Source organism: Gavialis gangeticus, unplaced genomic scaffold, assembly GCF_001723915.1.
Source record: "Gavialis gangeticus isolate Ggan-Ray unplaced genomic scaffold, GavGan_comp1, whole genome shotgun sequence".
Taxonomy (NCBI): Eukaryota; Metazoa; Chordata; order Crocodylia; family Gavialidae; genus Gavialis; species Gavialis gangeticus.
Window position 1 is genome coordinate 32,435,253 of NW_017729031.1, and position 11,246 is coordinate 32,446,498.

The 11,246-nt window shown below is 47.2% G+C and overlaps 1 protein-coding gene across 2 annotated transcripts in view; it reads left to right on the forward strand.

Annotated features, from left to right (window-relative positions):
* The first annotated feature begins 1,266 nt into the window (after nt 1-1,266).
* Nucleotides 1,267-11,246, forward strand: part of SEMA5B (semaphorin 5B) — a 310,450-nt gene continuing 300,470 nt past the window's right edge. For both annotated transcript variants that reach the window (XM_019522582.1, XM_019522583.1), the window contains exon 1: nt 1,267-1,330. The gene's annotated coding sequence lies outside the window, so the exon portion shown is untranslated. The remainder of the gene's footprint in view (nt 1,331-11,246) is intronic.

The following is an 11,246-nucleotide window of genomic DNA, read 5'->3' on the forward strand; positions in this document are numbered from 1 at the left end:
CTTGCGAGCAGTTTCTGAATTATGCCGATGTGGCGCATGAAGCTTCTTGTGGGCAACAGTCGCTTCCAGTCTCGTGGTGAGCAGAACGGCTCACTCTTTGGTCATTGCCACTCCCTGGTTTTTCCCAGGTTATCTGGTGCTCTATTATGACTATGGGGTTTTTTTCCCCCCGTTTCTTTGAGAACTTTAATAACCCTTTTTTCTAAGATCCTTTGACTTGAGGGGCTTTTCTGCAGGAGGGATAATCAGAAATTGGAACCGAGCAAGAAACGTCCAGGGCCAGATTCTGCTACCTTTGCAGGCTGCATCTTATGCCAGGGGGTGACATGGCCCCACTTCCCGACTCCCGGTCACCAGCAGGAGTCCCTGTGGGCCAGATGCAACTCTTCCACGAGCCGGCTCGAGCCTGGGGGCTGCATGTTTTACCCCCGATTTATGGAAATCCTGTTGTGTTCAGTGGGACACTTTGTCCAACAAAGTATTGTTCAGTGTGGTAGGGGCATCAGGAGGTGTTCCACGTGGCTAACTTCCTACTGCTAAAATGTGCCAAATGTCCTATAATTTTCCTTCCCTTTGTCATTTTCCTTGCCCTCCAGTTTATCTCCTCAACCTCTTTTTGTTTGAACCGTGAGATGTGTGGGGCAGAGACTGCCATTTACTGTCTTTGTTCAGTGCCAAGCGCAAGGGGATCTCACCTAGATAAAGCCTCTGGGCCCTCAAGCTAAATAACAAAAATAAATCACAGTAAATATTATTGGTCGCTTGTTGTCAATGGGCCCCTAAAGGCTTTCTCAGAGTCTTCAGATCACTTAATAACTCCCTGCCTCAGTTCCTCATCTGTAAAATGGGGATAGCCGCACTTCTTATCTCACGTCTCCTCTGACAGGAGCATGTTCTGGCGCGGGCTAGTCACATACCATGATTATGGCTCCCTATAATAGCAAACATAGTCTTTTCTTGCCAAAAAATGGCTTTTCCACACACTTGTAACCTTTCTACTGCATATATTGGCCGGCAAGTTTGTAGAAAACAAATGCAAAAAACAGAGTGGAGTCCAATCACTTTTTAAAACCTAAATGTCAGTAGAAATATTACTGCAGTATTTGCCTTGCTCTATTGCCTGAAATGTAAAATACAAGAGCTTTTTTTTTTTTGTAAATGAGATTTTTTTTTAGGTAAAAGTTCTTTGCTAACGTCTGCTTCGTCCTGCAGAGGTGTAGCATCATGTGTCATCACCAGACTAACCACTTTTTCTTGTCTTTCCCTCAGGTTACAACAGGATTTCCCCTGGGTATGCGTTTGACTGTGACACACCAGTGATGCTGAGGCAGTAAGTATTTAAGACACTATTGCAACTTTAACAAAAAAACCCCCCAAACACTGTGGTTATATCCTCTTCTGGTCTTTGTTAGATCCTGCCTTCTTTTTCTGAAATCCTACCTGTGGGGAGCTTAAAAGGAAAAACCTTTAAGATCACGAAGTTTTGAAATGGAAAGGAAAGCGCTGGTGCAGTTTAAAGGTTCTCTCCTTTAGCTCGATGTAAAATGCCCGGCACCTCTGTCAGTACTGCTTGCAAGGCCACAGATAGGTAACAGTGAAAACATAGTGCTGATATCTAGGCGAAGGAAATGCAAGGATGCGGCACCAAAATTTGGCATGGCATTCCCAGGCACGGGGAAGTGGAGGCCCTTGAGGTGCTCATAGAGGAACCGAGGGGCTGGGGTAGCATGGGACCCTGCAGTGGCAGGTGAAGGTGGTCTCATACCAGGAATGAATTTGACTTAGGGTTTGGTCCCGTGCTAACCGAGCTGATCAGCCCATCTTTGTGCCAGAATTGGACTCTGCTACAGTTTTACTCGCCTTTTTGGGAGGAGGATGTGCACTTTTGGGCAAGCAGCCTGAATTTTGTTGCATTTCTAAGTAACTTCCCTGCTGGAAGAAAGATCCTGCTCCACCAAGAAACGTCCTTCCCTTTGCCTGGCAGAAAAATCTGTGTGTGACACAAACTGAGTCAGACTTGTTAGTCCTGGGCTGGAGAGTGTTATAAAAGGAAATTTCCTCTTGTTGTTTATTGGCTGGTCCCATCTCTAATTTCTGGGTGAATTAGTTAACTGTGTGTTTTTGTGATTTTGTTTTTCCTGTGCTTTCTGTAGCGCCTTCTAATCAATTCATTCTGCTTTGTTCAATTCCCCATTTAGTTCAGTCAAATACTCAACATCCAAACTGTCTGCAACAAAGAGCACTAATTCCACCCTTCATTTCAGTTGTGGCTGATGGCTTTCCGCAGGTGGTATCGTATAACTCAATCACCAGCCATTGAAAATTGTGATTTAATCAATAGCCGCGGCTGTTTTTTTTTTCTCCGGGAGATCGAATGGGAAAGAGCTCAAGGAAAAGACCCGACAATAACAGAAGTATAAAAAACCCCAGATTAAATAAAATATATAGGTGTTACTATCAACCTTTAGAGGTATAGTTGTGTTGTGTGTGCTGCTATATGCCCCTTAGCGGTTACATTGAGAGCCGAATTGGGCACTACCTGACACCCAACCAGTAGACTCTGGATTGCACCTGACCCTGCAGCTCTTTCATGCACACAATTTTTGTTTGCTTTCCTGGGGACCCTATGTGAGGAAAGTACCAATAACAGGTTAGATCCTGGCGTCCTGGGCTGAGGATTTGTCTTCAGTTTGAGTAAAGACCGAAGCATGGGGCCTGCCCTGAGATCACCCGTTTTCCCCCCCCCCCAGTTATCTCCAGAAGCAATTTCAAGCAGGGCCTTTATTGCCATGGTATTTCCAATACAAATAGCTCTCACATTTATATACATTATAGTTTGCTAGTGAAGTCACACTCTCAACTTACCAAGGCCTAAAAATGGGACCCAGAATGAAGGGCACAGAAATGATTCCTCCAGGAAACGTAAGAATTTCTTTCATTTAGTATAAAAGAGGGATTTTTTTAAAAATTGGATCAAGCAAAGAAAGGCTTAGCAATAAAACATGTTGGGGAACCTTTAACATGCTGCGTGCCGGACTCGAACACTGCTCTTCAGTGCTGTTCTGGGTTGTTGAGTAAACACATATTAAGAGAGTCCTAAAGTGTTTCCTTTTTTTTTTTTACCTTTATGGCTGTCTTAAGAAAGTCCGCTCATACGATACAGCAACCAAATGCTGTGGTGTGCAGTGCATAATCATTAGAAACCTCTCCGGCAGAAGTTAATATTCATTGGCAGTAATGAAGAGCTTACAGATGACTTCAGCCATTTTTAAGGTCCTAAAATACTCTACATTACTCATTAAAAATGGCTAAAGAAATCGTCCCAAGCTATGGGGGCTCGTGTCCCGCTTCACTGGTTCCACTGAGCATAGTACATTTACTCCTGTTTTACACTAATATATGTGAGAGGAGGCCCAAGTCCTAGGAACATATATCAGTATATGGTCCAATTCAACCTTGCCAAAGTCTTTGTCAGAAGTTGCGCTGCATCTGGTTTTAACGAACTGCCTGAGAATGAAAATTCCCGTCATAAAAATAGCAACTATTTTCTTGATTTGCACGGGCCGAATTACAAATATCGTTGCTCAGTTTTTGTAAATGCAGTGAGACTTGTCGAGACAGTAAGTGCACTAAGCAGCTTCTCCTCTTCAAGCCTGTTGGTGCCTGTTTCTCCACATTTACTCCCTCTGTCATATCAGGGGTTTTTTGTGCCATATTTACCCGTGTCTATCTGAGAGCAAAGTTTGTCCGACTGATTGTTGTTCTTAAGCAAGAGGAGGCATCGCCTTTGAGCAACCAATAGCCACGTGACCCTGAGGCTGGAATTGGGAGATGTGCTGGGCCCTCCTGAGGGGGTTGAGGGTGTGAAGTACTTCCCAGGATGAATTTAGCAAAGGTGCTAAGTGCTTTGCCGAGTCGGGCCATCTCCTGAGACAGGCTCATCATGGAAAAATCAAGCGAAGGTATCAGAAGACGATATCTGTTGAGTTTTTCCTAGCTATAATTTGGTCTTTGCTCCTTTAATAACGTATCACAGATTTTATTTCTACTTATTCAGTGATGCTTCCACTGTGCGGAGCAACAGTTGCATATACCTATATGTGTGGGCGCACGTGCGATGGCATATGACAACGGGGGCGCGCGATTCTGACCAGTCGCCGTTTTTATTATTCACTGATTTTTAAATCACTTGCACTTCTCGGCGGGTTTTCTACCCAGAGTTGCTGGTTGCATCTGGAAACGTGGGACATGGCAGGCTCTTTGACCCCGCGGCGCGTGGAACTCGGCGTCGCTTCTCCGGTTTTTATATTCGGCACGATCAGGAAGGACCGGGTGTCATTTAGCCGTTCAAGATGTTGTTTGTGCGGAGCAATGTGGAGTAGCATCATTAACGTAGGCAGATTACCATGCTTCATTGTACTCTGTCCATGGTACATTAGAGGCTCTTTCCCATTGGTAAAAACGGGGCTATTCTTCTGTAAAAACGAGGGGCCCATTGGCAGGTTTTTGGCAAGTGAGACAGAGGGACTATTTAATGAATGGGGGAGTGGCCTAAAGAGGGGAAAGCAATGAGTCTGGCAAGTTCAGAGGAAGGTAGGAAAGGACTGAGTCACGCGGGAAGGGTTATCAGATTGCCCCAGGCGGGTTGTCCTCTTCAGGAGGCGGTTTGCAGAAGTTGAGAGCCCAGTCCCCCTCTGCTCGGCGTGGCAAAGGTTTTGCTTTCCAGCTGACGGGCCTGGGGATGCATTGCTTCGCTTTCTGCAGGTGCGGCGCTATGCCGGCTTTGGGCGCAGCAGGAACTGGAATTGCGCTTGGAAAGGTCGGGCTGCTACAAATAGGCTTTGAGTTTAATAAGATGAAAGCAATTAACCAGAAAAGCCCCTGCCAATGCGTTTTACAAGTACATAAAAATATATTGCTTTTTCTTGAAGCATTTCATCACCTTTTTTTTACTCTTTCCCCCCCACCTTTCCTTTCCTTTGCTACCATAGCGGCACAGCACGGTGATGGTTTCATCCCTAGATCCGTTCCTGAGGATGTTGGTCTCCTGCTCTCATTTTGTGCGCGTAGCTGTATTTCCATCTCACTTTGCTCTGGGTGGTGTTTGCACTGCTCGCTCGTGGCCTGGGGAAAAACAGAGCTCATAAGCTATAAAAAGATGCCGTTTGAAAGGTTACCTCCAGCCACCAGTGGTTTATTGGCGAAATTTGTAGGAGGGGACCCGAGGGCTAATCAGCAGACTCTCCAGAACAGGTGGCAGGGAAATTTCTGGGCAACGTGGAGCGGAGAGAGCGCTGGGGAGAGACAATAAGGCCTGATCATCATCCCCCCACGCCCCGTTGCTTCCCTGGGAGGATGGGAAATGTCTCCTGTTGAATTCCTCCATTTTTCCGGCTTCAGCTCTCAATCCCAGCGCAGACAAGAGGCCGTCTGGCTGCCCTGGGGGGTCCTGGTACGGTGCTGGGGATGTGCAGCACTGGATCTCAATACCAAAGCCGGGTCTGTCCTCTGCTCTCTGAGCCCTGCAACTGCTCCATCTTCTGCGTCTCCTGCAACAGCATCCCTTTCCATTACCGAAACCCCGTCCACCCACTCCCCAACCTAGGGGAATTTGCCAGTGTGAAGGCAACTGGGCATTGGCTGGGGCTGCTGTGGTCTGACGGCATCAGTTGCTGAAGGTGCTATTTGTCATCGGTCCACAAGCACCCCTGGATGTCCTGGGTATCACAATAGGTGGGTGGACTTTAATCCATAATATCTGACTTCAGCAGTTTGCATCTGAATGGTAAATGTAGGGCTTTTGATGGAAAAAAGAAGACTGGCTCCAAATACTTGTCTGTGCCCAAATTAGTGGGCACGACACAAGACGTGGCAACTGCAAACGCAAGCCAGTGCCCAAGGAAGCTTGGGCGCAGCCTTCAAGAGCGCGCTTTCATCATCTGAAGAAATAACGCACATTAATGTGCAGTCATATAAGGGGCTTTATTTAATTTTCGTACTCCAGAAGCAATTTCAAGCGGGGCCTTTATTGCCATGGTATTTCCAATAAGAGTAGCTCTCACATTTATGAATATAAGCCGGAAGACTTTAGAAGTGGCCTAACATTGTAGTTTATACTCTGTGCCTTATTAAGAGCTGGATTTGCTACATAAGGTGACTTTATGTTCCAGGGAAGCTATTTGGCTTTTTCTAAGGAGAGTTGCTTTTTGAAGGAGAAACCCGTCAATATTGTCGGTAGGTCTTGACCTAAGTGCAGACAAGGCAAATGCAGCCCCCTTCTGTAACCACAGCAGCTTGTGAGTGATTTTCTCTTCCCAGTAGCTGGGATGCTAGAAGGCGCTGGCCAGCAATGCTCCCCACCCAAGGCACTTCCCAAATACCTTGTTCTTGCTTTCATGGCATCTCTCAAGCCCCGGTATTGAAGGACCTGGTTCCCCTCGGCTTTATACCTCTTCTCTCACCCGTTGCAAAATCCACTACTGACACCCAAGAGCTGCCTTGCAGCTGCTAAAACCTGCCCGGCATTTGTTTTAAAGCTTCCCAGGAGCCCTTGGCTACTTCAAGCAAGCTGCTAACTTGAGGGCAATAATTTTGTCTGGGTTTTGTCACAGAAATTCAATTAAGGAGGATTATGAACGCAGTCGTGGGCCTGTTTCATTTACAGTTGCAAATGAAACCCAGGCCACACACCGCTCATTTATGTTGGCGGGTGGGGCGGGGGGGGGGCATGCAATTTTGCTCAACTAAAATCGGCACGACCTCAATGCTTCTTTGTGTTGCCTCACTCGTTACAGGGAAGGGGAGCCAGGGGATGCATCGAGAGGTGATGCAAGGGCAGGAGTGAGAGCACCCCAGGGTGAAACAGCCCCTCCAGTCTTTCAGAGGGAGGCCACCCGTGCCATGTTCATATACCCAACTCCATGGGGGGTTTATTCCTCCTTCCAAATGCACCCTGAGGGGGGAAGAGTGAGGACTTACTTATTTCTTCTTGATTTATTTCTTAATATATAACATTGTTATGTATAACAGTGGTTCTCTTTCCATAGCCCTGAGTTGGTTGCACATGGAAGAGCTAATGGGGACCAGACAGGTAGTCTCACTTTTTCAATTTTTATTTCTGGGCCACACAAGGCAACTTTTATTCCTTTTTGTTTTTTAAGCTTTTCAAGTTTCTCTGGCAGCGGCTGAATTCCCCAGGTAGGACGAAGGGGGAGGGGGGAGGAGAGGAGCGGAGAGCCTTCCTGCCTGCCGTATCTGCCGCATTGAGCGCGCCTGTCCCCTGGTAGAAGCAGCCTCCTCTGAAAGACCGAAAGAGGAATTTTTTTTGGTCGCGAGGGGGAGAGAAAAAGCAAAAGCGATTTCCCGATGTCTTGTGATGAAGAAATCTTTGCATCTGCAAAGGAGGGACGTGCTTCCACTCCCCTCGGCAGCAATGAGCCGGGGAAGTGCAGCTTTGCAGCCGCCCGGAGACATTGCTCCAGCCTCCCGAACGTCAGGGCCTTTCTTGTTCTCCTGGTGTATCATCGCGGCATCTCCCCTCAGGGCTCAGTTGTGCAGCCCCTGGGCAGGCAATCTCGCATTGATTTCGAAGGGGTGGTTAGGTAGGACCTGGCGTGTTGTGAACTAGTGTGGTTTTTATTTCATCCCCAGATCGTTCCCCCCGCTCCATTGAAAAAATGGGGAAAGAGAGGTAGGCAAAGAGTTCAAAATCCAGCCAGCCCGAGTCCCCAGGATCGTGCTAGCCACTGCAGTGTCCTGCCTCCCCTCTCAAAGGTTTTCTGGGGACCTGTGCCTGTTGCTAAAGCCCTTTTTGAGAGCAGTCTGTTTAACAGCCGCTCTTTCCCCTCCTGTCTCTTGCTTTCTTCCGGCTCCTGCAATTCCAGCAGGGGTTTTGATAGACTTACACGAGTTTCAAGTATGTGCCCAAGAGGCTTACCGGATTCTTCAACAGATAAGGGGAAATAAGCTCTTTTGTTTCGAGCTCGAGATCAGATACTGCTTCCAAACACCTCTCCGTGTAAAATCCAGATGCTGCTAAAGTTTGAAAGAGAAGCCGGCAGCTTGTTAACTCTTGAAACCCTTCAGAAAGAGTCACCGAAAAACTTCCCGTGGCCGGTCTGAGCCTTCAGCCCCCATGGGAGGGCATCTATCCCAAGGCGCTGTCACGGGGCACGGTCCTTCTCAGACTAAAGTACCTCCCACCTTTGGCACATGGGCTCCCTGGCACCCAGGGGGGTGATGGATGCTTTTGCCAATATTGGGAAGCTGGAGGACAGGAGGGCTCGGGGAGCGATGTGTGTGGGTAGGTGCCAAGTCTAAGGCGGCAGTGCATGCTGCATTCATTTCCAATATAAGACATGGGGCTGATGTTGGCCTTGCTGTCTTTGACTCAGTCTCCGCTATTGGGGGTGTCCAGCAGGGTTTGTGCTGGGAGAAGCCAGCACACAGCCGGGGTTGAATTTGGCTCTTTGCAGCACTAAATAGTGTTATAGTTTCATAGACATTAGGGCTGGAAGGGACCTTGTGAGATCATCGGGTCCAGCCCCCTGCCCGAGGGGCAGGATCACCCCAGCAAGATGAGCATCCAAGCGTTTCTTAAAGGTATCTGGAGTAGGTGCTTGCACCACTTCTGGCGGAGTCTACTGCAGACTCTGGAGACTTGGAGGGTAAAGACGTTTTTTCTTATGTCCAGTCTAAAATGGTCTTCCAGCAGTTTGTGACCGCTGGACCTTGTCTTCTCTTGGGGTGCCCTGGTGAACAGATGTCCTCCCATTCCCGGCGAACACCGCTTAGATACTTATAGGCTGCCACCAAGTCACCCCTGAGCCTGCGCTTCTCCAGGCTGAAGAGTCTCATGGCTTTCAGCCTCTCCTCATAAGGCCTGCTCTCTTGTCTTTGAGCTATACACGTGGCTGTCCTCTGCATGCTCTCAAGCTTTTCCACGTCCTTTCTAAAGCGCGGAGCCCAGAACTGGATGCAGGACTCCAGCTGCAGCCTCACCAGGGCTGAGTAAAGTGGGAGGATGATTTCCTGCGTCTTGCTTGAGATGCATCAGTCGATGCAAGCCAGAGTTTTGTTCGCTTTGCTGGCTGCGGCATTGCATTGCTGGCTCATGTCCATGTTATACATATTAATAATGGTGCTGCACATGCACACACCTGGTGGTAAAGACCTTCATCTGGCAGGATAGTCATGCGCCTCAAGTGTCATTCAAGACAAATTCACTTCTTAGCCCTAGAAGAGATCCTGGCATGGCTGGGCTAGCCATCCCAGGGGGAATAATGCCACCTAGTTGCACCAGGGACAAACTTTTGCCCTTGCCATCTCTATTGTATTTTTCTGTGGGTAAAGTGAGGAATTTGTAGTGATCATTCCTGTACTTTTCAATCCATTTAAAGTGTAACTTTGAAGTAGACCTCATGACCAGGGGGTTTTAGAGGAGGAAGCAACTCCTGTGAAGTCATTGGATTGACCGCGGTGTAAAACCAGTAATGATCAGAATATCTGGAGTTGGCTGCCGGGTGATTGCTATGCTGGTTTTTAATTACGGCAAAGGAAGTAAAAAGAGCAGGTGTTTGGTCTGAAGTCAGTAGGGAGGAACTTCAGAGAGCGTAGATCACGGCAGAGGGTCTACTGGGATCAGGACATCGAATCGGGCCAGTGCCGATCTCCACGTGCCGAGTAGATGTCCCCAGAATAATGTGCGGTGACCGAAAAGAGGCGAACCTGGAATCTGGGTGGTCCTGGAGGTTCGCATGGCTTGGTGTGACAGGCTGCATTTGCATGAAGTGCTCTCACATTAATGATGTCTGGCAGCCACTCTGCAGCAAACAAGTCACACTCGCCCATCAGCTGGGATCTGGACCGAGATGCTTTTACTTGCCTGCTTCAATACGGCATTTGAGTCATTCCTTCATCTTGGGTCCTAACTCGTTTAGCACGAACAGTGAATGTGGGCAGTAGCCATCTCAGCACTTTTCTAGGAACTTGCTGAACTTTATTATTTTTTTTCTGAACAAGCTTTGTTTACACAGCAGAAAAAGAAAAGCCAGGGAATCAGAAAGGTAGATAACGGGTCGAAAGCACGTGTTGGATTGGGGTCCTTCCAGCCAAGTAATGACTTTATCTGCTTATTATGGAAAAATTGAATGAGGTATGGGAAAGGAGGGCTCAACCGCACTCCAGGCTCTGTGGTTCAGGAGTGCAGAAGTGACCAGTCATCAGTACTGGAGTTAATAAACCTTCCAGAGTTGCCTCATTTGAGCAGCTGTAGTAGCGAGTGGCTGTACAAAATGCATAGGAGTAAATTCTAATTTTCTTTCACAGTAGCTAAAATTAAACCCACAGTGTTTTGCTACAGCTTTCCGCATGTACCATCTCAGCAGGGGTAATTTTTCTCTCCTTTAGGCAAGCTCAAAGAGGAAGGACATTTAACAGCCTTGAACCACTCCGTATGTGCGCTACATGCATATGCCATTGAGGCCCATGGCTGGATTGTCACAGATTAGGACTACCTAAAGGGGGATCTGAGCTTGTTGCTAGCAACTGGTGTCATTATATTCACTGGAGCAAAAATGCTAATGTTGATTGAAGGAGGAAGGTTTTGAATTGTAAGCAAACAGTGGAGATCCATCGTGCATTTCTGCAGATGATAAAAGGCTGACAGTTGCAGTCTGCTTATCAAATAAATAGGTTTATTGGAATATTCTGTGCTGTCGTTAAATAGTTTTCTTTTTATGTCTCATTTTATTTCATCTTCCTGAAAGTATCCAAGGCTTGCTCTCTATTTTTACATCTACTAGTACTGCATTGGCAAAATTGCTAATTTAGATTATTTCTTTTGTTAACGCATAAAAGGCGCCTCCAGTGAACAGTTCTCTCACCAGCAGCGTAGCAGGACCCCAGTGCAAAGCAAATACTTCTTCTAAGTCTCAGCTTACATGGGGACTAAATTGCAAATCATCTCAATAATAAGCTAATTCTTTGCAAGATGATCGCTACAGTGGAAGCGCTGACCATGCTAATGGGTCTCTCTTAGCTTGGTGCCTTCAGCCATGTACAGAAAATGAGACAGAATTTATTTTAACTGTTCACTGGAGATGGGAAGAAAAAAAAAATCCAAAGACAAAAAGTGTTGCTAGCTTGATATGACATCCTGACACTAAGTGGAGCATTGCCTTCATGAATTGGGAAAGCACCATATTGTCATGCAATTTGCTGTTTGCTCTTGGCGGGATGGTAGGGCT